Raw genomic sequence first — 22,776 nt, 5'->3', positions numbered from 1 at the left:
ATGCTATACATGGAAGCCAGGACACAGATATCCTAGTGATAGGAACACATGGACGTGTGGAATGGCAGGGCCATTCAGCGTCAGTCCCAGAGTTGGTAATAGAGTCCGATGCCACCCGATGAGGTTGGGGAGCCCGGTGCAGTTCAGTGGAAAAAGGGGCAGATGATCCCCAGAGGAACTGAAAATACACATAAATTGCTTGGAAATGTTGGCAGGGTCTTTTGCGATCCGAACACGTTCTCCACAAAAGGGTTGTTGTATCCTTCTGCGTATGGGCAATGTCTCAGCACTGAGATACATCAATCGTTTGGGTGGCTCGAGGTTTCGGCTACTGGTGGAAATAGCCAAAGATTTCTGGCACTATTGTCTGCAACACCACATCTCAGTGACAGCGGAGTATATTCCGGGCAGTCCCAATGTGGTGGCAGACTGGAACTCGCGATTCCTACGGGACTCCAGTGATTGGAGATTGCATCCCAGAATATTCCAGCAATTGAACAAGAAGTGGGGCCCATGCACAATAGATCTCTTTGCGTCCAGGCTGAACACTCAGCTTCCTCATTTTTACAGTTGGCGACCAGATTCTCAGGCGCTCAACTCGGATGCATTTCTTCAATCATGGACGACGGGAACTCATTATGCCTTTGTCCCGTTTGTCATGATCCAGAGAGTGTTGGCACAGGTCTGCAGACAGAGGGCGGATTTAATAATGATCTCCCCTTGTTGGAAAGCACAAGCATGGTTTCCGGTGGCGTTGTCCTTGATGTGTGCTCCTCCAATATGTCTGCTCTTGTTCCAAGAGATACTTCTGGACCTGCTGGTACAGGACCAGTTATCCCTCATGACTTGGAGACTTTCAGGAGATAATGGCAAATGCAAGCAGTTTCGCAGGATGCAATGTTTTTCCTGTTGCAGTCTTGGGCACCCTCTACACACAAGCGATACGAGTCGGATTGGCGTAGATGGGTTGGTTGGTGTTCTGAACGATTGAGGGATCCCATGGGATCCAGAATACATATGATTGTTAATTTCTTATCTGAAATTGCTAATCAAGGTCTGGCTTACCGGATGGTTAATAATTTCCGTTACGCAATTTCAGTTGGTCATCCCCATGTGGATGGTAAACCAGTGGGAGAACACCCTTTAGAATGTAAATAGAGAGAGGCATTAGATTGGTGAATCCACCTAAGCCTAGATATTCCATTTTGTGGGACTTAGATGTTGTACTTCGCTTTCTTAGGAATTGGCCAGCGAATAAGGGTCTATCTCACAAACAACTGTCAGCGAAACTTACGCTATTATTATATCTAATCTCTTGCAGGTGAGTTTCGGATGTACGGGCTCTGGATTTGGCAGGTGGAGTATTTACTCTTTCGGGGGTCTCATTTACAATTTCAAAAAGAACAATGACTAATTCCATATGTGTGACATATCCTGCCTTTCCACACCCCAGTAAATGATGTGTTGTTCAATGAGTGAAGTGCTATGAGGATTGTACTTCTGAGGTTAGAAAGGATATAGGAGGACAATTGTTAATCTCATTGCAGAAACCTTTCTGCCAAGTCTCTTCAGTGACTTTAGCCAGGTGGGTTACTTGGTTGTTAAGTCAGGCTGGTGTTGATACTTCTGTATTTGGAGCTCACTCTGTAAGGGGACCTATGGCTTCTGAAGCCGTTTTAACAGGTTCTCGTTTGGAGGACATCATGACTGCGGCAGATTGGTCTTCTGATTCAACATTGAAAACGTTTTATCATAAACCAATTGTGGATGTGGCATCTACGGTGGTTGCTCAACTTTAAACTAGCATAATACGAAGCCTCCATGTACTGACACAGAATAATAAAACTTTCCATCTGACACGTCAAGAATTTTCAATTTTATTGAGGACACGGAGGCAAGGATTATCACACCCTAGATTAACATGTAAAACATGTGATGAATGGTTATGTTTTTTGACAGAAGATTGATATATTGTATTAGTATGTGTTAAGAGATTTGTTTATGGGTTTCCCACCCTAATATTACGACTTATGTTCTCTTTTCAGGAGATCAGAGCAAGACGACTTGAAGGGTCTTTAGGAATCACCGTTGAGTTTCGTTGAGAGAGTTATCTTCGTTGGAGTTACGGTTCAGCTCGATGGAGTGAATCGACGGAGTTTTGGTTTGATGGTTCAAGTTTATGGACTGTGATTAATGGTTCGCAAAGAAAGGGGATGGACTATTGAGTTCAGGACATTTATGCCCATATGGGGAACGGTGATTGGTGTATACAGGGAAGGGGCAGTCATTCCGGGGTATGCTGTTTAAAGTTTATTGGCTGCTGTATTTGCTTTAGTAAAGAAAGAGAAGCATAATCCTCGCCTCTGTGTCCTTGATAGAAAATTCTTGACGTGTCAGATAGAATTTTTTTTTATCCCTGATAAAATCCGACTTACACGTTACCAGACCCAACTGAAAGCTCCTGCATCCAACTATTTATTAAATAATACATTTATCAGTGGGGGGTGTAACACTCTAAACACCCCTCTCCCCCGAAGCTGCGCCGCTGCTTGCAGTACAATAGGACCAAGGTAATGGTTAGTGTTTGAAAGTAAGCGCAAGGAGACGTGCGAGACTGACCAGAATATCAAAATAAATAAACAGTGTTGAGACCTTTTCTGAGGCATTTCACCCCATAACTAGTAAGCACTTTGAATTCTGGGACGTGTCGTTATTTTCTCCTTATAACCATCAGCTTAAAATTGAACTGCATAAAGCTCTTTACCTCTCGGGATTTCTTAATACCGGTCTTGCCAGGCTCACTGTTGTGTCGGAAAGCCTTTTATCCTGGTTAACTCATCCACCCAAGTATCACTCCTTTCGCTTCCCGTGTCCCAGCTCCCTTGACACCGCCTCCCTCACTGAAGGGTGACTTTCATCTTGCAATTGCACTTTCCGATCCCATCTGTTTTGTGCCTTTTCGGGTATCTGTACTGTGTACACACCAGGAAGGAGGATGGGTGGAATGGGATGTAAGAGACTGGATATAATGTGGACACAGACTGGAAGAGGAATGAGTAGAAACAAGTGAAATAGGACATCTGGTAAAAGGGTGTACGGTCAAGCATGAGGGTGTGAAGGTCTCATTAGAAAGGTAGGTGCCAGTGAAAGAATGCCACAGATTAAAGTAGGCAAGAGTGGAAGGAGGATACAAATTCAAGTGGTGCAGGTGTAACTTCTAGTGAAACGGAAGTGTATGTGAAAAAGGAAGAGAGTAACAATGCAGAGTTGGAGGGGACATAGTTGAAGGACAACCCGGGAAAAACAATCATATCAAACGTGGTAGAACCTCAGAGGGGTGTTGGTGGTGGCTATGCACTGTTTTGTGAGGTGGTATGGGGAAGGGCACAGGAGATAATGAGCGGCACGGCGAGTGCGGGAAAATGAAGCGGCAACGATGGTTTCATAGCAGGAACATGAGCAGAGGAAGGTCATCTTAAAAAGGAGTTTGCTTGAAGTTTGGGAAATAACATTGAAGTATAAAAGGACACATAACAGGGGCAGTCCTCATGGGAGGATACGGAAATCCAAAAGGAGGGACTACTGAGCCTATTGGCCAATCACAAGCAGCCATTTATAAACAACAGTAAGAGGAAGCGGAGTTTAAAGCCCATACCCAAGAACAGCATGCCTCGCAGAGAAGTACATGCGCTGCCCAGGGTCGAACAAAAAAGTAGAGGACTACTGGCACCAGGCACATGTAAGCATTATAGAGAAGTGAAAAACTGAAAATCCTTAAAAAATGTCAATGGATTTGCCTGTGATGTAACTGGAAACAACTGGACTGCCAAAGCACGCTCTAAAATTCAAGAGCAATCACATTCTTGTGTCAGAAGGCACACTGATGAGGGGGAAAGAGCAGGACATCATGGTCAATGCGTTAAACCATTGACTATCACATGGCATAAATATCCTACGAATAACAAAGGAGGTAAATTAAGAAGCCTGCACATTTGTGGCAGTTATTGTACATTATAAAATACCCTTAGATCAGTGATGCTTTCTACTGAACAGAATATAACATTAGCAGTCTGAAATCAGCAATCCTAGTAAAGTTGCCTGCAATACATGACTGAACAGCTCAGCTATTACCTAGGTAAAATAAACAATAGTTGAATTAAATCTACTCTATGAAGATTGAACCAGTAAAATGTGTAGTTGTTGTATCTCACAACATGTAATTACAGGTGCTAAAAGATAGCCTGGCAGGGCAGGGGGTCTTGGGCATTGATCTAGTTTTGAGCTCCATATGTTTGATAGCACACAAATTTAGGATTTCCACAGAGCCCTGGAACTCTATCTGTTCTACTGTTTTAAGAGATTGTTTTCATTAATGTAGACACTGTCTCTCTCTCTCTTTACAAGTAGTTAACACTTTCTATGGCTATTGACAACTTATATGTTCTGACTAGCACTGATCGCTCTTCTTTAGGACATGTGCTCTTCTCAATATTTTTGTTTGTTAAAACTCAAAATGTATTGCCAGCCAAAATTAAAAGACGAAAGGATTTTTAAACATGGACAATATCATTAAAAAATTACAACTTACATAATTTGCTATTGTAAAATTAAATGTTTAGGAGAGGAATGAAACAGGGCAGAACGGTGCACTGAAATTATTGTCTTTCACACAAAGAAAAATGCAATTTTATTACAGAAAATACAAAGATCAAAGAATAAAATGCACCATTTACCAGTGCAGACAAACTCCTCCTGAAGGTCAGCAACATTGAAGACCCTCAAGAGTATGAAGGCAGCGGCATGCAGGACCTATGTTTGGTTGTCATGCAGAGTGGGACCTATCCAGTCAGTCATGCCACAAAAGCCTAACATTCTGTCAGACAGGGGACAGTCAACATAGCAGCAGAGTGGGAATGGAACCAACGTCACATTACAAGTAGGGTGACCAACTGGCATGGGTGCAAATTCAAGACCGTGAGTGTAAAAATTCAGGACAAAGGGTCAAAATTCAGGACAAAAATTCAGGACAGGAGGTCAAAATTCAGGACAAAAGGTACGTTTTACAGACACAGAGGAAGTTGTGCAATAGTATATAAATAAGTAAATAGACAACCACTTAAGTACATGTGAAAATAAGTTTATATTAGGTTGAGACATTTGTGCACTTCATGGTTTTTCGGTATGCACACAGCTTTGAGCAAATGTGCAGGTCTTTTTGTGGTAACAAAACCGTCCCGAACCCCACCTTTTCAGCTCCCAGAGAAAATGCCTGATACCCGGTCCGGCCAGTCTGGCCTTGCTACCACCCTGCAATGGTGCTCTCATCTTCACATAGACCCTCTCTCATGTGTATTTAATTTCTTTTATAGTTCTACTCATCCCAAGTATGTAAGGCAGAGTGTCGGAGTGCGTTACAACACACACATATTATATAGAGACAATGACTCATATAAATGTGAAAGTCAATGTGTAGGAAATGTTGCTTAAGATAATGGGGCTTACAATGTGTAATCATTCTTTTATCCATCATTCAGTCTTTCACCATTCATTCTGTCCTTCCATCTGTGTGCCCATCCATATTCAACCATTTACAAACCTATCCATCACGTATCCTTCCATCCATCATTTCACTCATCCATCCCTCCATCCACCCTTTAATTCATCCATCCATTATCCATCATCCACCCTATCCATCCGTACACTCATCCATACACTCATCCATCCACTCTTCCACCCATCCATCTATTCACTCATCCATTTACCTATACAGCCATCCTTTCACTTACTAATTTAGCCACCTAGTCACTCATCCTTCTATCCATTCACCCGTTCAGTCATCAATTCACCCATCCTCCCTTTCTCTCTCCATCCCCCTTCCACTTAGCCATCCATCCTTCCATCCACCCACCCATCCATCTACTCATCCACTCATGAATCCATCCATTAAACCTATCACTCATCCATCCTTTCACTCATCCATCCATCCTTTCTCTAATCCATCCACCCTTTCACTCCTTCACTCATCTATCCATTCTTTTGTCCATCTACCCGCCCTTTCACTCACTCATCCAGCCTTACATCTAACCTTTCACTCATCCACCCATCCATTCACCCTTTCACTTATCAATTCATCAATCCATCCATCATTTCACTGATCCATCCACCCATTCACTCACCCATCATCCACCCTTTCACTCATCCATCCATCATTTCACTCATCCATCCAGCCATCTATCCACCCATCCCTTCACTTACTTACTCACCTTTTCACATTAATTATGAGCTGAACCTTTGTCTGCAGAGTTGCAGACAGAAGAGACCCATCAAGAACTCCACCCTGGCTGTAGTTCATAAAGCGTGGGGTGGGGGAGGGTTCACTATGCCACTGCACATAGGCAATATGAAAAAGTGGAAGGCATGAGTCATGCATGATGCACAGTGCCTGCCCGTGAGGCGACTGCAACATGGTGTTGTTTCCAGAGCTTTAAGTGGGATAAAAAAACTAGGGGGGGGTCTCTCCAAAGGGGGTGTTTGATGTAATTAAGGGCGTGGCTTAAAACACCTAAGCTAAAAATCGGTGCTTAGTATAATGTGCCACTCGGCTGGTATATTTGTTGCTTCTGTCATTGCATCCAGATATATATAACACAAAAAGTAACGTTATACCTAAAACAAGTAACGCTACACCTACAACAAGCCAGAACTATTGGCTTTGTCAATGGTTGTTAGTTGCATAAAATAAAGAGGCAGAAACCTTGGCTTCCTTGACTATAATATTGAAAATGCGTCAGTTCTAAAATGGTGAGACTCTGAAACAACTATAATCCTTTCCTTTAAACTTCTTTCACTGCCTTCCTTTGATTAACTAGATTCACACGTAGCAGCAGCATGGGCGTTTTTGCACTTCCATGTGACAGAATGCCCTGCCCTAGACCGAGGCTGGAGGAGGCCATCACATGCTTTCACAGCCCAGACTGACCCATTGTCATTCTGGGCGGGGTGGGGCTGCTCTTGTGCTCAGAGAAGTGCGAGGCAGCCCCATCAGGGAGCTGAGGCCCATCAGGGAGCTAAGGCCCAAAATTACGGACAAAAGGTGTCCATAAAAGGGATCCTCACGGACAACGGACGTTAGGTGCAATTTAAGGACGGTCCGTGAAATTTAGGGACGGTTGGTCACTGTGATGTCGGGCCTCAGGCCCACATGATGATAGTAAAGAACACAGACACCAGGTGGTAGTGTACGGTAACTGGCCTGGAGCACGTGCACTCCGGCCCCTTTTATTGACAGGGTCATCTGACTGGTGACGCCTGTGGTGGGTGGATGTTCAGTGTGAGTGAAACACTAGAATGTATCCCGCCGGATACTACATCCCTCCCAAATTTCAATGAAAAGAAACAAACAAAAGTCCAACCTGTAAGAAAACACATAAGCAAAAATCACCACCAAATGAGTCTCTTCAGGCCGTCTGCTGGGCAATGTTAGAGTTCTGGACCGCATGGTCAGGATGCCTACTTCAGCCTTGGCGATGTTCTGTAGACCGGCCTGGTCTTGCGATGGTGACGTTTATGTATACAAGTTCCCTGTTGATGCATCTGGAGCTGTGGTGAAATCCACTTTGGTGTCGGAGATGATCTCTGTGAGTGAGGCCTTCCTGTGGGGGTGTCGTGATTGGTGACTCTCCTTAGTCCTGACGGATGAGCGATGTTCCACTTGCCTCTCTCGCTTGGACTCCTCTGCCACTGGAGCCTCTTGGAGGGCTTTTCCTGCTGGCTGCCATGGGACCGTGTGGACCGTGCAGGGCTTCGTGTGAGCCGCGTGAAGGCGTCGCTGGGGAACTGCCAACGGACTCGCAGCCAAGTCGCTCACGTAGCCTCCGAGGGTGGTGGTGTTGTCTGGGTATCCTCGCCGTCTGGACTCGGGTTCTGCGACTTCCTCTGGCGATCTTGTGGGTGACTCTTCTTCAGCCATGACCTTCGTGTTTCCTGTGCCTGACGTGGAGCTGCGGCCGACCCATCTCTGCTGTTCGGACTCCCTCTTCACGGGAACTCCGTCGAGGCCCTTGTCCCCTGGACTGCCAAGTGACCACGTGGGCTGTGCGGGACATTGAGCAGGCCACTTTTAGGGGTTGCTGCAGAACTCCCACCAGGACCACAGACGAGTCTTGTGTAGTCCCCAAGGGCGGATCTTCCAATGGCTGGGTGTGCTCGACTTCGGCAGGCTGTAGATTGACTGGGGTGCACAGACTGTTCCTGGGTGAATCGCCTCCTTGAGATCCGGTTGTTCAGGGTGTGTGTGGATTCACTCGGGTGGTGCGATGCTCCTTGGTGATGATGCACCTGGAAGGTAGTAACAGGATTTTTAGTTTTCTTCAGGGGGCAGACAGGCGGCGCTCTTCTGTCGGGATGACCTTAGGGAGTGAGGAGGACTTGAGGGACTCCGTGGCAATGCTCCGTTGTCTGGGGGCAGGTGCACTGTGAGGTGTGGTGCTATCGATACCAAGCAGCCGGTGACAGATGAGAGGTTGGTCGAACTGCGAAGCGTGGGGCCAGGACGCAGATTGCTCTTGCTAGCGGCTTACGGTAGGTCCTCCCGCGGAGCTGTCTCCAGTGACGTCTCTGCACCCCGGTGGCTGGCTTGTGTGGATGAACACCTTCCTCAGTGCTGGTGTGAGTCCTTGGTCCTGTCGCTCTTCTCCGTTTCATCTTGCGCACCTGTGGTGGTTGTCTGCCCTGTGGCGTCATGCCACTGTTCTTTCCTCCTTTGCAGAATGGCATCGCGCCACGCTCTTCTTCATCCAACCAGGTTTTTCCTTGGATGTGGCACCCTGCCAGCTGTCTCATTTTGCTTCACATGGACATCTCACTGGTCGCGTCGATCTTATGATGGTCTTCCCTTCTCTCTTGTGGACCTGTTGCAGGCCTGTCCCGTCCGTCGGACCTGCATATGCTTCTTGGGGACTTCCATTGGCACCATCCCCTCTTCAGGGATCTCGCGGTGTCCCTCTGCTCTTCACTCGAGGGCGTCTTGCTTGAGCTCCGAGGCTGCGCCGTCGTGGTGCCTGCTTCTTCCTTTCTTCCGGTGTGTTCGTCCGGACTGGTCACTCTGCGTGATAGGCTCCTATGTTACAGTGCGCTGAGACGTCCAGTCACATGGTGCTATGCAGTCGAATCAAATGGCGCTGTGCAGTCGAATCACCTGTCGCTGTGGCGGCCTGCCACATGGAGTGTGCGATTCTTCCTTTGCCTGTCTTGGGTCCCTGCTGACTCTGTCTTGAGGCAGTATGAGGGAGGACACTGTTTGTGGGCTTCGGCCCACTGCGGGGCTTCACTGGGGCGGTGGAGACGTGGCCGATCTCTGTGCTGCGTTCAGTGGTGCTTCCTTGTGGGATGTCTCGATCTCCCGGGTACCTGCCTGTGCTGTCAAGTGCACTGGCGCAGTCTCCTGCGCGCCTCGGACTTTGCGTGCTATGTCTTCTGTCTGGACGTTTTCTTCTGGTGCTACGTGCGCCTGTAGCATAGCTTGCAATTAGGTCTGTGTACTAGGAGGGGCGAGTGATGCGATCTCTCCTCCGGCAGTGGCGTAGGGCAGCCGCATGTGGTGCCAACGATATTCTGATTATGGCTCCCTCGGCGCACATAGCATCCCTTCACCTGCAGCTAGCAATGTCACTATTAGAGAATCTGGGCTTTGTAGTGAACAGGGAGAAGTCGGTTCTCACTCTGACGCAATCCCTAGGATTTGTGATCAATACGCAGTGAGCACAATTGCTTCTGCCCAAACAGAAGATCAGGGACCTGAAGAAGGAATTGAGAAAGACTCTGGACAGACAGGTGATGTCTTTGAGGGAGATCGCTCGTCTCGTGGGCCTATTAGCATCCTCCATACGAGCGATTTTCCAGGGCCCTCTACACTATCGCACCTTACAGCGCCTAAAGATCAGACATCTCCAGAAGGGCCTCTCTTATTCGGACCTCGTCCCACTCACGGAGGAAGCCCGAGTGGAAATCCAATGGTGGTTGATCCATGTGGAGGCATGGAACGGTCGGGCGATCTTCGGATCTCACCCCGAGGTGATCATAGAATCGGATGCCAGCAGGTCAGGCTGGGGAGCCCGCTGAGGGGAGGTCACTACGGGGGGGCAGGTGGTCTTGCCAGGAGTTGGAACTTCATATCAATTGTCTCGAGCTCCTGGCGGGCTCATTTACAATTCGCACCCTCTCCCCCAGGAAGGTTTCATGCTGTATTCTGTTGCGAATGGACAACATTTCAGCTGTACGCTATATCAACAAGCTGGGGGGTACCAGATCCCCGATGTTGGCGGAGATCGCCAAAGACTTTTGGCATTATTGCCTAGCGCATCAGATATCGGTGATTGCGGAATACCTTCCGGGACGAGACAATGCGGTGGCGCATTGGCAATCACGCCACTTGAAGGATTACAGCAATTGGAAACTTCATCCATCTCTGTTCCATCAGATCCAATCTCTGTGGGGTCCCATCCACACGGATCTTTTTGCCTCCAGACTGAACTGTCAGTTGGAGGCGTTCTTCAGCTGGAGGCCGGATCCCTTGGCGAAAGCAACGGATGCATTCACTCAGGATTGGTCCCTGAATCTTCAGTACGCATTTCCCCCCTTTGTTCTGATACCCAGGGTGGCGAATCAAGTTTCTTGGCAGGGTGCGGAGATTGTGCTGATTGCTCCGATTTGGAAATCGCAGCCGTGGGTCCCAGTTCTCCTGGAGATGGCGTGCGACTGCCCGCTTCGCCTCCCTTGCTTCCCTTGGATGCTCCAGGACCCTCAGGGAGAGCTCCACCTGCTAGTTCTAGCGGGACAGCTGTCCCTGATGGCCTGGAGGCTTTCCGGCAACAGTGGTCGTTGCCAGGAATTTCGGAGCAAGCTTCCAGCTTTATTCAACAAGCTTGGCCCCTTCTACCAGAAAGAAATTGGTTGGGTTGGTGCTTGGAGAAACACCTGGATCCCGTGGAAGCAGATATCTCCCACATATTGAATTTGAATTTTCTATCTCAAAAGGCCGCCGAAGGTTTATCGTACAGATCAGTGAATAATTTTTGTTCCGCCATTTCAGCAGGGCATTCGCAGCTGGATGGCAGGCAGGTGGGCATGCATCCGGTGGCGTGCAAGCTTTTAAAAGGAATTCGCGTCTCCAATCCACCTAAGGCTAAGTATACTTCTTTGTGGGATGTTTCAAAGGTTTTGAATCTGTTTGATGCATGGCCTAATAATGAATTATTATCTCGTAAACAGTTGTCAGCTAAGTTAGCCATGCTGTTATGTTTATCCTCCTGTCGCAGGGTGTCGGATGTTAAAGTGCTTGATTTGGAGGGTAGGATTTTTTCTCCTGAAGGAGTGTCCTTTGTTATCACTGCTCGTACTAAAACTTTTTCCAGGTCTATAGATTACAATGCGTTTCCTTTGAATTAAAAGCTTTGTGTGGTCAAATGTCTTAAGGTATATGAGGATTGTACACGATCACTTCGCCCTTCTGGTTGTTCCAGGTTACTTATTGCCTTACAGAAACCGTTTAAACCCGTGGCTTCCGCTACTATTGCCAGATGGCTGAGATTTGTTATGTCAGAAGCAGGCATTGATGTTAATTTGTTTGGTGCACATTCAGTGAGAGGTGCTATGGCCTCCAAGTCATTCATCCTGGGTACCAGTATACATGATATCATGAAAGCTGCTGACTGGTCTTCCAGTTCTACTTTCAAGCAGTTTTATTATAAACCTGTAGGCGATGTATCCTCTGTGGTGTTACATAAGCGTTAAACTAGCATAATCTGAAGCCTCCGGTCCAGTAATAGAATAAAAAATTAGCTAGCATTTGCGCCAAGAATTTTCAATTCTACGTTTCCTGTGGTTCCAGCCTCCTGGAGTGGTTTGGATGTTTTGCCGTTGTTTTTCGGACTTATGCTAATAGACTTGGACTCTGCTCGTTGGGCAAAGAAAGAGGAGGTGTTCCGGTTTGAGGACTGTTATATAGAGCTAGTCTCTATGGTTATTGTTTTTCTTACACTAAGCATCCTGGGAATGTTGTGTTATATGTTATCATGATTCTCATTGGCTGCTGTTTGTTTGCAGTAAATGAAAGAGAAGCATAATCCTTGCTTCCGTGTCCTTAATAGAATTGAAAATTCTTGGCGCGAATGCTAGCTAATTTTTTATTCCTACAGTTCATAAATGCCTGTTTACGCACGAGTTAAAATTAAGAGTATTTAATGCATCTGAATATTATCAGATGCGTTACATAACTCAAACTTCATTACATTTCGGCAGGTCACGCACATTTGGTGTATGTTGGTGCGTTAAACACCAAAATCTGCATGCGAAATTGGTGGATGTTGGTGCGTTAAACACCAAAATCTGCAGGTTATTCCCAAACTACGCATATTAGGCAGCATATACACTCCATATATAACGTACCACATGGTATCGTTATCTTATCCTGTGCGATAAATTCCACCCATACACGTAATTAGGGCCTCAGTAGTATCCTTTTAACAGCACCTGTTTCCTCCTACTATTTAAGGGTTTTCGTCTTTCTCCTCCTCCTTTTCTTCCCTTGTGTCCTTTTCCCCTCTCATGTTCTGGCCAATGTCTGATAAAGAAAAAATAAGCGCCGGTGGGCCCCAGCTGCCCCCACCAACTGAGCTCAAATTAAACACCGGCTGTCAGTCGTCCTTCCATCCGCTCACACTGACCAACCAACCAGTGCCAGTCCTGCTCCGCCCATCGCCTCCAAAATCCCTCCCTTACACCCAACACTGCAGTCAGCTGCAGCAGGTCAGCGGGTACAGTATGTCACCGTCCGTGACTAACTCTTCTCGGGTAAAACTCCAGCCACTCTGAACTGGGCGGTTCTTGACCCCGTCGGAGAACGGCTTGGGCAGAAACACGTGTAGACTCCACAGCCAATCAACACTTAAGAAATGATGTGCTGCTCAATAGGGTTTACTCCAATCATATGTCATCTTACACATTAGCTGTGCCTTCCACTAACAGACAACTCCTAGAATATCTTCAGCCGTGGGATTGGTTGCGGTGCGACCAGGAAGTGCTATGGAAGTATGAACAAGTGACATCCGTTAAAAGATCAACAACGGACAGCGGGTTATGGGCATAATTCACAGACGGTACATGTAAGTAGCGGGCAAGTGGGTATCACTTTGATGCCTAGTACTTGATAGTCGTGTTACAAGCATCTGAAGGAATTTTGGAGAGATTATTAGAATGGAAAGTTAAGGTTAGAGAAGATGAGCAAATAACGGAGAACTGGGTGGAGAGGGAAAGAACACATGTATAGCAAAGAAGGAGAGTCAGGAGACTTGGTGGGGAATGACAAAAGAATAAAGAATGTATGCAACAAAGGGTAACGGGATCTATTAATAGTGAATCAGCGGCGACTGGGTTGGCAGAGGAATGGAGCAAAATTGAAACTGTCGAGGGGATAGAGCGGGGAAGGAGATGAAGCATGAATCTTAAGGGATTCTTGACAGAAACGCATACCGGTCTTTTAGGAGTGCCGGGCTGCTCAAACGTTTAAGTCAATTATCGGAAGTCATAACGCCCCATATAGGCCCTGGATACTTGTCCCTTGTTATGCAGACACCACCAGTTTGCCTTCGTGAAATGGAAAAGGCTCTCTCCATTTTCTGCATGTTATTAAATGCCATACAGTGTGACAGTGGTTATGGTAGATAATTGAGCAATGTGTGCAGATCGAGCTTCTTGAGAAGAGTATCAAAAAACAGATGTGTTTCTGAATTACAATATTGAATGTTGTTTAGATTCTAGTGGTACTTGTGTAGATTTTGGTGTGGATGGACGTCTAAGCTAGTGTTCAGTTACTGTGGGGTCGTTAGACAGCTAAAGGGCACAGGTAGGCGTTGAAATGTGGCATGATTTTATTTTTTTCGGCTTCGTTTCTTGACAGGGAAGCCAAGTTAAAGATGTGTTATCCTGAAACTTGGATGGTTGATTCTTCCAATCTGCTGGGTTGTAAATTATTCTTTTCCAAGGCAAATATGTGTTTGACAGGTCGACTCTGGGAGTCCAATCTGTGTTTTTTCTTTAGTTGTAAAGTTTTTTCTGGTACTAGTTACAGCTTGTTCTGTGTCAGTCTGTTTAGTGGCTTTCTTTGTGGCGGTATGTATAGAATTTCAGATAGTAAACATATACTTTCCACTGACCAAAGCAAATATTTTCCTATTGGAGTTGGGAGAACATCTTTGAAATGCTTCTGTAGGAATATTCTTAAGCATTCAACATCCGTACAGTAGACTACAATACTGGACTTTTGGCGAGCATACTAAACAAGTATGCCAAATTCACGACCTCACCGTAACAGACTCAAAACCTGATTGTCGTGGCAAAATAGTATTGCAGCTACTGCAAATATAATTTTATTGAAAGTACGTAAGCACAGTTGTTTGCCCTTTTAAATGAAAGAGCACTATAGCCATATCCAGTCTGGATTAGACCTTTTTTCAAAGGATTAGATTATGTACAGCCGTCTCTAAAAGGTACGTAATTATTCCACCTGTTTGCACCTGCTGATTATTAAAATACAACTTACGTTTTTGGCTAGTGGCAGAGAGCAAACTTACCAAGATGAGTTTAACCATTAAGAATGAGAAAGTCATTCATATATGGCGTCTAAACACTCACTTCCTCTCTATCTGGTCTGCCACTGTAGTGGTATTTGATCGGTTTAATGTATTAACCTGCTGTACAACATGTATGGCTCAGAGGACAACCAGGTGGTCAGTTAATTCATCATTGTTGCACCATGAAAGGGAATTGCAGGCTTTGATAGAAATCCATATGTTTGTCCCCCTAGCTAGAAGGAAAACTGTTTCCATAAATACTATGGGTAAAAAACCCTTGCTTGTATACAAAAAAAGTTTTGTCTGTATAGCAAACTGGGATCGTATGTTTAAGACCATAGGCAATGGAATATAAATGCATTATGGAAACTTGTAGCAGATATAATTATAAACCCCAATATGAGTTGTACTGATTTTACTAAATGATAGTCCTTCAAAGGAGGGTTTTATAACCCCAAGGTGGCATATTGTACTTCTTCGAATCTTTAAGTGACTCAACAAAATCCTTAAGTTAATATAGATTTGCCTTCTAATGTGGTGCAGTTGCTAGCTCCATAAAGAAAAAATCTTGTGCTGTTGACCATGATGATCTGATTGGCCAGTATGGTGCTGAAGTGCTACCAGTGGCAGTGGATTACTGTGCTGTATCTATTTTTCAGTTTTATCGTGGCCTGGTACCCTCTACCGTCTGTGTTTTGATTCCAGTTTTTAACAAGCATTTGCAATGCAATAGGTCTCACATTACTAATAGTTTGGGGTATTGGTGTTGCAAATAATAATGCAACGCCTATAGCTCATACTTTCAGTAATGCAAGACCTAATGCATTGCAAATGCCTGCGTAGTGAGCCAGGAACCAGCATTGTATTTCTCAGTGCAGTACCGCAAGCTGCTCCTAGAGGTCCCTAGTGAGCAAGACACCAGCACTGCATGTCTAGGTGCAGTACCGCAAGCTGCTCCTAGAGGTCCCTAGTGAGCAAGGCACCAGCACTGCTTGTCTAGGTGCAGTGCCGCAAGCTGCTTCTAGAGGCCCCTAGTGAGCATCATAAACCTTTGGTCACATATGGTACTGCACCCTACAGAAGATGTGGTAAATCCACCCTACTCAGAATGCATTGCATGCAAGACAGTGCCACAAGTACATTCAAATAGCTATGTCCATATATATAATTAGTAGCTTTATAATGTGACAAAATAATTATTATATTATTCTGTAATAGGTTGTACTCTATGTGGAGCTGATGAAGGGACATTTTTAGAAGGTCTAATATAAATGTGAGATGTGCTAGTGAGTAAAGTAACCACTGCCGACCAAGTGAGTGTGCTATCTCAAGACGTTTAAGAAATTAGTCCCTTGAGGCTGTAATTAAAACCTCCGGCATAACAACACATGTAACAGGGGGTGCCCTCATGGGAAGTTACAAGACGAGACAAGGCGGTACAAAGGAGGCACTACTAAGCCTAATGACCAATGAAAATATACCATTTACAAAGGACAGGGATAGGAGCCAATTAAAAAGATGGGCGGAAAGTAGGTGGAGCTTTATGCCTGTATCCTGAATACAGCATGTCTCGAAGAGACCGAGCAAGCGCTGTCTAGGCGAGATCTAAAAAGGGACATAAAACTGCGTCTTGGATTTATAAGCTTTTGTCCATGCCCCAGCAAAGTGTTTTCCCAAGTGCTACATTGCCAAATACATGAGTGGAGTAAATTGAAAAGGATTCTACCAAAATTCCAAACTGATGTTGTGAGAAGTTGGCCTGATGTATGATGTCACTAGTTATAGTGTACACCTTATATCAGTCCAAATACCCTTATGGTGATTGGTTGTAAAGTCAACCTTATAGACCAGCTATCCTAGTGGTAGCATGGACAAGAGCAGTCTTAGGCTAAACTCTGAATGGCATGTGAAGCCAGCTGTGATACCATATATAATCCCTTGAATACCAAATGAAAGGACACCACAACAGATATATATATAAAATAAAGTGTATTTATTCTAAGCAAACCCTCAGCACTCTTTATGAGTTTAGAGGTAAGTACAACACAGTCTTATTAATGCATACAGTAAGTCACACAGGTAAGTAATACAGTTAGGCCCTAGGGGCCACGCAAACCATATACTAAAGAAGTGGTATAAGAACCACTGTCACGGAAATAGAATAGGCCTAGGCCTAGGGAATCGCTGGGGCTACACTACACTAGCGTTAGTTAGGAAGTGGGAGGCCCACGGGATTTGTGTGCAGAGTGGAAACACTCACGCGTAATGCGTAAAAGTCAATAGCAATGTTACAGTTTAGAAATAGATAGATTTAGGACACTTCCGGAGTAGCTAGGAAGTTGAGACTTGAAAACTAGACACTAGGATAGTCACTATCCTGATGAGCACCGGAGTACCCAAGTTACCTAGCCCACAGGCTGCGGGTGCATAGGGGTGAAGATGCGTCGTTTTCGTCGTCGACTCCTATGGATGCCTGAAGAAAGATGCTGACAGGCAGTCAGGAGAGAGTGTCCGGTGGATCCCAAGCCTGGGATCAAGAAGAGAAGAAACCTGCAAGCAGAGGGGACAGAGTCAAGGTCACTAGCCAGTGACCACGTGGGACCAGGAAGGAACCAGGCGATGTCGTGAAGAGTTGCAGGTGAAGGTGAAGCTTGTCGCTGCAGCCAGGAGGACCAGGAAGCGTCGAGGACGACCAGGACCAGGAGGCGAGCTGTCCCACGAAGGCTCTTGCTGTCGGCGGCGTCGAAGTTGGACTAGGACTCACCAAGCCTTGGCAAGCGGAACCCACGAAGAACAAGGGACTTGCTTCTGGTGCAGACCAGGAAGGTCTGGGGTGCTTCTTCTTTGCAGAGAAGCGGGAGCCAGTCTGGAGGAGCCAAACCAGCGCAGAAGATTTCAGGGAGCGTCGTCACAGAGGCCACTAGCCAGCGGGCAAGCAACCGGACAGACGCGGCAAGCAGGAAAATGCTGAAGGGCCCCACGCAGGACTCGTGGAGTGTGGGGGGCTGGTCTTCGGTGCAGATGGTGCTTGGGGTTGGGGCTTCTCAATCCCCGGTGCACAACTTCGAGGGTACCTCAGAAGCTGCGCTGTAAGTTACTAGCCACTTTTCCCAGGTAGCCGGTCCCACGTCGCTCGTCGCCTCCACGGATCTCAGCTCTGCTGCAGATGTGGATGAGGGTCGGAGAAGTCTGGAAATCAAGGCTCTGGTCGGGCTCTGCAGTCGGTTCCTCGTCGAACGTTTCACAAAGCAAAGGGTAGTCACTTGATGGTGCCTGTTTGCACAGGGTAGCCACTCCTTGGCTACAAGGGAGATTCTTCAGTCTTCTTCTTTCGTCGAATGTCGAAGGTCCAGAGTTTCTGTTCAGTTTTGCAGGTTCAGGATAATCTAAAGTCTTGAGGCCCAACTCCCACTCTTATACTAATCTGGGGGGCTGGGATACCTGCTAGGTCACGCCTTATGGGTGGGACCTGGGAGGGGGTGGTTACACCCACTTCCCTTTGTCCAGTTTCGCGCCAGAGCTGGGGCTGGAGTGCCCCAGCGCCGGTTTGAACTGGACTATGCAAGGAACACCTTGTGTGCCCCAGGCATGTCTCATTCCTTTCAGCCCACCCTGCCCCAATACACTAAAGGCTGTCTGGGGAGGTGCTAGCACCTCCCCAAGCAGGAAACCTATTGTCCAGGCCTCCCTGGCTGGGATCACTCCCAGCTGCAGGAGGTCAGACTTGTGTCTGTGGCAGCAGCATCCATTTTGTGATGCTGAGGCTTTGGTCAGAGGTTACACAGCAAAGTAGGATTTTAACATGTCTCTCCCTCTAGAAGGGAGGAATAATATCCTCATCACCAGAAATGGTATGGGGGTATTATTCCAAAGTGTTAGACACCTTACACAACATGTTTTGATACAGCCCAACCATAGTTACCATAACCGTTTAAGATTATAAGGCACTTTAAGAGTATATGGTAGGCTATATCATAGAACAGCTATAAGGACATGGTTCCGAAAGCTGCAGACAGGCTCAGCTCATGCTAGAGCACCATCTCACATGTTACCAAGCACTCTGCCTCCAGGATTGTTAAGGCCTGCCATAGGAGTGACTGATAGGTACACATGTGTCTATATATAAGGCAGATATAGGCATACTATATCTAAGCAAGGGGTGATTACACGACCTTGCCCCAGCTGAGTGATCAGCCAGTTGTGTCTGATTGGAAGGCCAGACCAGGGGTGGCATAATACATGCTGCAGCCCCTGGGAGGCCTAGGGTACACCTATGCCCTGGGTACCTAGGGTACACTGTACAGGGTCCAATAAGGTGATCCTTACCAATTGGTTATGTACCTAGGGTACATGGAGTCCATTTTACAGAGAGAGCAGACAGCCTGAGACCCTGAATGGCAGGATCTCAGGCCAACTAAGTCGAAAAACCAGCTAGACACTAGGCAAAAAAGTTGGGGGTAACCATAGTCAGATATCCACCTTCCTACACAACCCCCCCCCCCAAACGAAAGGAGATAAGGCTGGCCTTGACAAGGTAAGCCTCTATTGCCTGAGTGGCCATATAAGGAAGAACCAGCACTGGCATGGTTACCCCCTGTCTCATGGTCCACTAAGCAATCCCTCATCCTAAAGATATCATAGGGTCTCCACCATAGGGAATCTCTACCTTTGGTGTGTCTTTGCAAAGTAAAAGGCTGGTGTTGAGATGGAGTACTAAAGTGAGTGTCCTCAAACTGAGGCCTCAGCTTCCTCCAATCATCCTCCACCATGGATGCCTTTCTTTCTCTAACTGAGTTGCACTGTGCTCTCAGGGTCAGCCTCTGGCTACCTAAAGCTGGAGGCTGGGTCCCTTTTGTGGGCTTACTGGAGGGACAGGTCAGGTTTGGGGCCCTAAGGTCCCATGTTTGCCTGTGCCCAACAGAATCCCTCTGGGGGAGGTCCCTAACTACCTGTGAAGGGGATCCCTCAGGAATGTTTTTACCCATCACCTGGCTAGGGCAACTAACCAGGCAATCCTCATTCTTTTGAAGGGGGGGTTCTTGTGGACAGGGGCCCTCTTGGGGTCCACTGGCCTCCCTGACCTCTGCAGCCCTGGGCTGACTGAGGCAGGGTAGAGAGAGGCAGGCTACCTGCACCAGACTGGGTCCCACCTTGGAAGGGGCCACTGACATCAGAGGCTCTGTCAGGCCAGGCCTGGCTACCTCTGGGGCAGTTCCTTCACAAGGGGTGAGGTCAGATCCCTGAGGAGGCTGACCCTTTCCTAATGTCTGGGGAGAGGGAGACTTTTCTTCCTCCCCACTACTCTCTGTTTGTGTGGAGTGATCCATAGTTTCAGGCTTCACTACACCTATATCAGTCTGAGTGTGGGCTGAGACCATTACAGCCTTGCCAACCTTTTCAGGAAGGCACTCAGTTTGTGTTTGAGCTGTGACTGTCACAGCTCTGCCAATTTCTACAGGGAAGTCTGTCTGTGCCTGGGCTGTGGCTACCACTGCCCTTCCAACCTTTTCAGGGAGGAAAGCTACTTGGACAGGGGTTGTGACTGGCACAACCCCACTACCCTTTTTGGAAAGGCCTACCATTTTAGAATGGGTGTCTTGTTCAACTCCAGCCCAAGCTGAGAGTTCTAAGTCATTCCCCAGCAAGCAGTCCACAGGCAAGGTTGGAGACACTGCCACCCTTTTAGGGCCAGTGACACCTCCCCAGCTGAGACATACCTCTGCCATGGGATGACTGTTCTGTTTGCCATCAATGTTAGTTACCTGGTATGAGAAACCAGGCAAAAGCTGCTCAGAGGGAACTAGCCTATGGGCCACCATAGTGATGCTAGCTCCAGTGTCTCTGTAGGCCTCAGCTTTTCTACCATTGATGTAGGGTTCCTGTCTGTACCTACCCAAAGTGTTGGGACAGGCAGTGAAGTTGGCAAACCCCATGCCACCATCACAGACAAGAGTAGCTGCTGTAGGGGAATTGGCTAAGCCAGAGTCCCCCTGTGTTCCCCAAGAAAACCCAACCAAATTTTTGGGGGCACTCCCACCACCTGGGGGATTACTGCTGACAGTAATAGGTGGTGTGACAGGAGTAGTTGGAGGAACAGTTTTGTTTTTAGCCTGTGGACAACTGCTGTCAGTTTTCCAATGCCCAGGTGTTTTACACACATGGCAGTAAGGCTTTTTAACTGTGGTAGAGGAGGGAGCTTGGGACCCACCACCCTGTGTGGAGTTTTGGGGCCCTGAGGAAGATTTCTCTTTTGCTTTATCCCCACCCTTCTCTTGAGGCTTGGTGGTATCTTTCTTTTGGTCACCACCCTGATTCTTAGGCCTAATCCTGGTCCTGACCCATTTATCTGCCCTCTTTCCCAATTCTTGGGGAGAGGTCAAATCTGAGTCTACCAGGTGTTGATGGAGAAGCTGGTTCTGACAATTATTAAGGATCTGCTCCCTCATAATCAAGTTGTACAATCCTGTATAGTCCTGCACCTTGCTGCCATTTAACCAACCTTCCAAAGCCTTAGTGGCACAATCCACAAAATCAGACCAGTCCTGTGTCTGTGTCTTCTGGGTGTCTCTGAACAACAACCTATATTGCTCAGTGGTTAAGCCAAACCCATCTATCAGAGCACTCTTCAGGACTTTGTAATTGTTTGCATCCTCATCACTGACTGTGAGGAGCTTGTCTCTACCTTTGTCGGAAAAGGAGAGCCACAAGATAGCTGCCCACTGACTTTGGGGTACCTGCTGTACTTTGCAGGCCCTCTCCAAAGCAGTCATCCATTTGTGGATGTCATCCCCATTCTGATATGGGGGGACTATCTTGCTTAGGTTTCTATGGTCATAAGACCTATCCCTATCTCTAGGAATGTTGCTGCCACCAGTGGGTTCTGACCCACACAATTTTTGCTCTCTAGCCAGAGCAAGCTTCTCTTTGGCAAGGGCAATTTCTTCCCTCTGAATCCTCAGATTAGCTTCCCTCATTCTGGCTTTATGCTCCTTTCTCTCAGGTGAAGTCATTCCCCTGTGAGAGGAAGCATTAGAGATGCTAGAAACATGGGAGTGGATGGATTCCCTTGAAGGGGATCTGTCCCTCCTGCTTCTCTGTGAATGCCTACTTGTGGGTCTGTATGGGGGGACCCCATGCAAACTCCCATGTAAACTTAAGTTAGCCTGGCTAAGTCTTCCTACTTGGCCCTGGCTGTCTACCTCTTCCTCTGAAGTCCCATCTGACTCATCTGTGGTGGGTAGACCCTTATCTACAGCTATGGCACCATCCCTGGCAGCTCTTTCAGCATCATAGGCCTCCAGAAGCTCCACTAGCTGTCTAAGGGTAGGGTTTGCACCCTGTTTTATTCCTCTGGAGGTACACAATTGTCTCATCTCCTGGAATGTTAAGGTATCATACCTAGAGGGGGTCTTCTGCAGACCTGCCCCTCCTGAGAGAGCATCTACTTGATCTTCTCCCAGAGGCATGATCTAGTGAGGGTGTGGTGTGTGCACCTACCTACACTAGTTGTTTCTACTAAACCTCTCTAGTAGTTGTAGTCAGGGTGTGTTACTCCCTTCAACCTACAACCACTAAGTCCAGTAGGACTTAAGTATTATAAACTATGTTATATGTACCTAGACAATATCTGTGTGATCTTCCAATTTAGTATCTCAAGATTACAATGGTATTACAACAGCAAGCTCAGATCCCAACCGCTGCTCACCAATGTGAGAAGTTGGCCTGATGTATGATGTCACTAGTTATAGTGTACACCTTATATCAGTCCAAATACCCTTATGGTGATTGGTTGTAAAGTCAACCTTATAGACCAGCTATCCTAGTGGTAGCATGGACAAGAGCAGTCTTAGGCTAAACTCTGAATGGCATGTGAAGCCAGCTGTGATACCATATATAATCCCTTGAATACCAAATGAAAGGACACCACAACAGATATATATATAAAATAAAGTGTATTTATTCTAAGCAAACCCTCAGCACTCTTTATGAGTTTAGAGGTAAGTACAACACAGTCTTATTAATGCATACAGTAAGTCACACAGGTAAGTAATACAGTTAGGCCCTAGGGGCCACGCAAACCATATACTAAAGAAGTGGTATAAGAACCACTGTCACGGAAATAGAATAGGCCTAGGCCTAGGGAATCGCT

At 46.7% G+C, this 22,776-nt stretch overlaps 1 protein-coding gene across 4 annotated transcripts in view; it reads left to right on the top strand.

Moving 5' to 3' along the window:
• The first annotated feature begins 13,022 nt into the window (after positions 1 to 13,022).
• LOC146809395 (oxysterols receptor LXR-beta-like) overlaps positions 13,023 to 22,776 on the top strand; it is a 198,166-nt gene continuing 188,412 nt past the window's right edge. For all 4 annotated transcript variants that reach the window (XM_085616220.1, XM_085616218.1, XM_085616219.1 and 1 more), the window contains exon 1: positions 13,023 to 13,160. The gene's annotated coding sequence lies outside the window, so the exon portion shown is untranslated. The remainder of the gene's footprint in view (positions 13,161 to 22,776) is intronic.

The sequence above is a fragment of the Triturus cristatus genome, chromosome 7 (assembly GCF_964204655.1).
Source record: "Triturus cristatus chromosome 7, aTriCri1.1, whole genome shotgun sequence".
NCBI classification, from domain to species: domain Eukaryota; kingdom Metazoa; phylum Chordata; class Amphibia; order Caudata; family Salamandridae; genus Triturus; species Triturus cristatus.
This window is presented reverse-complemented; position numbering and strand designations above follow the sequence as displayed.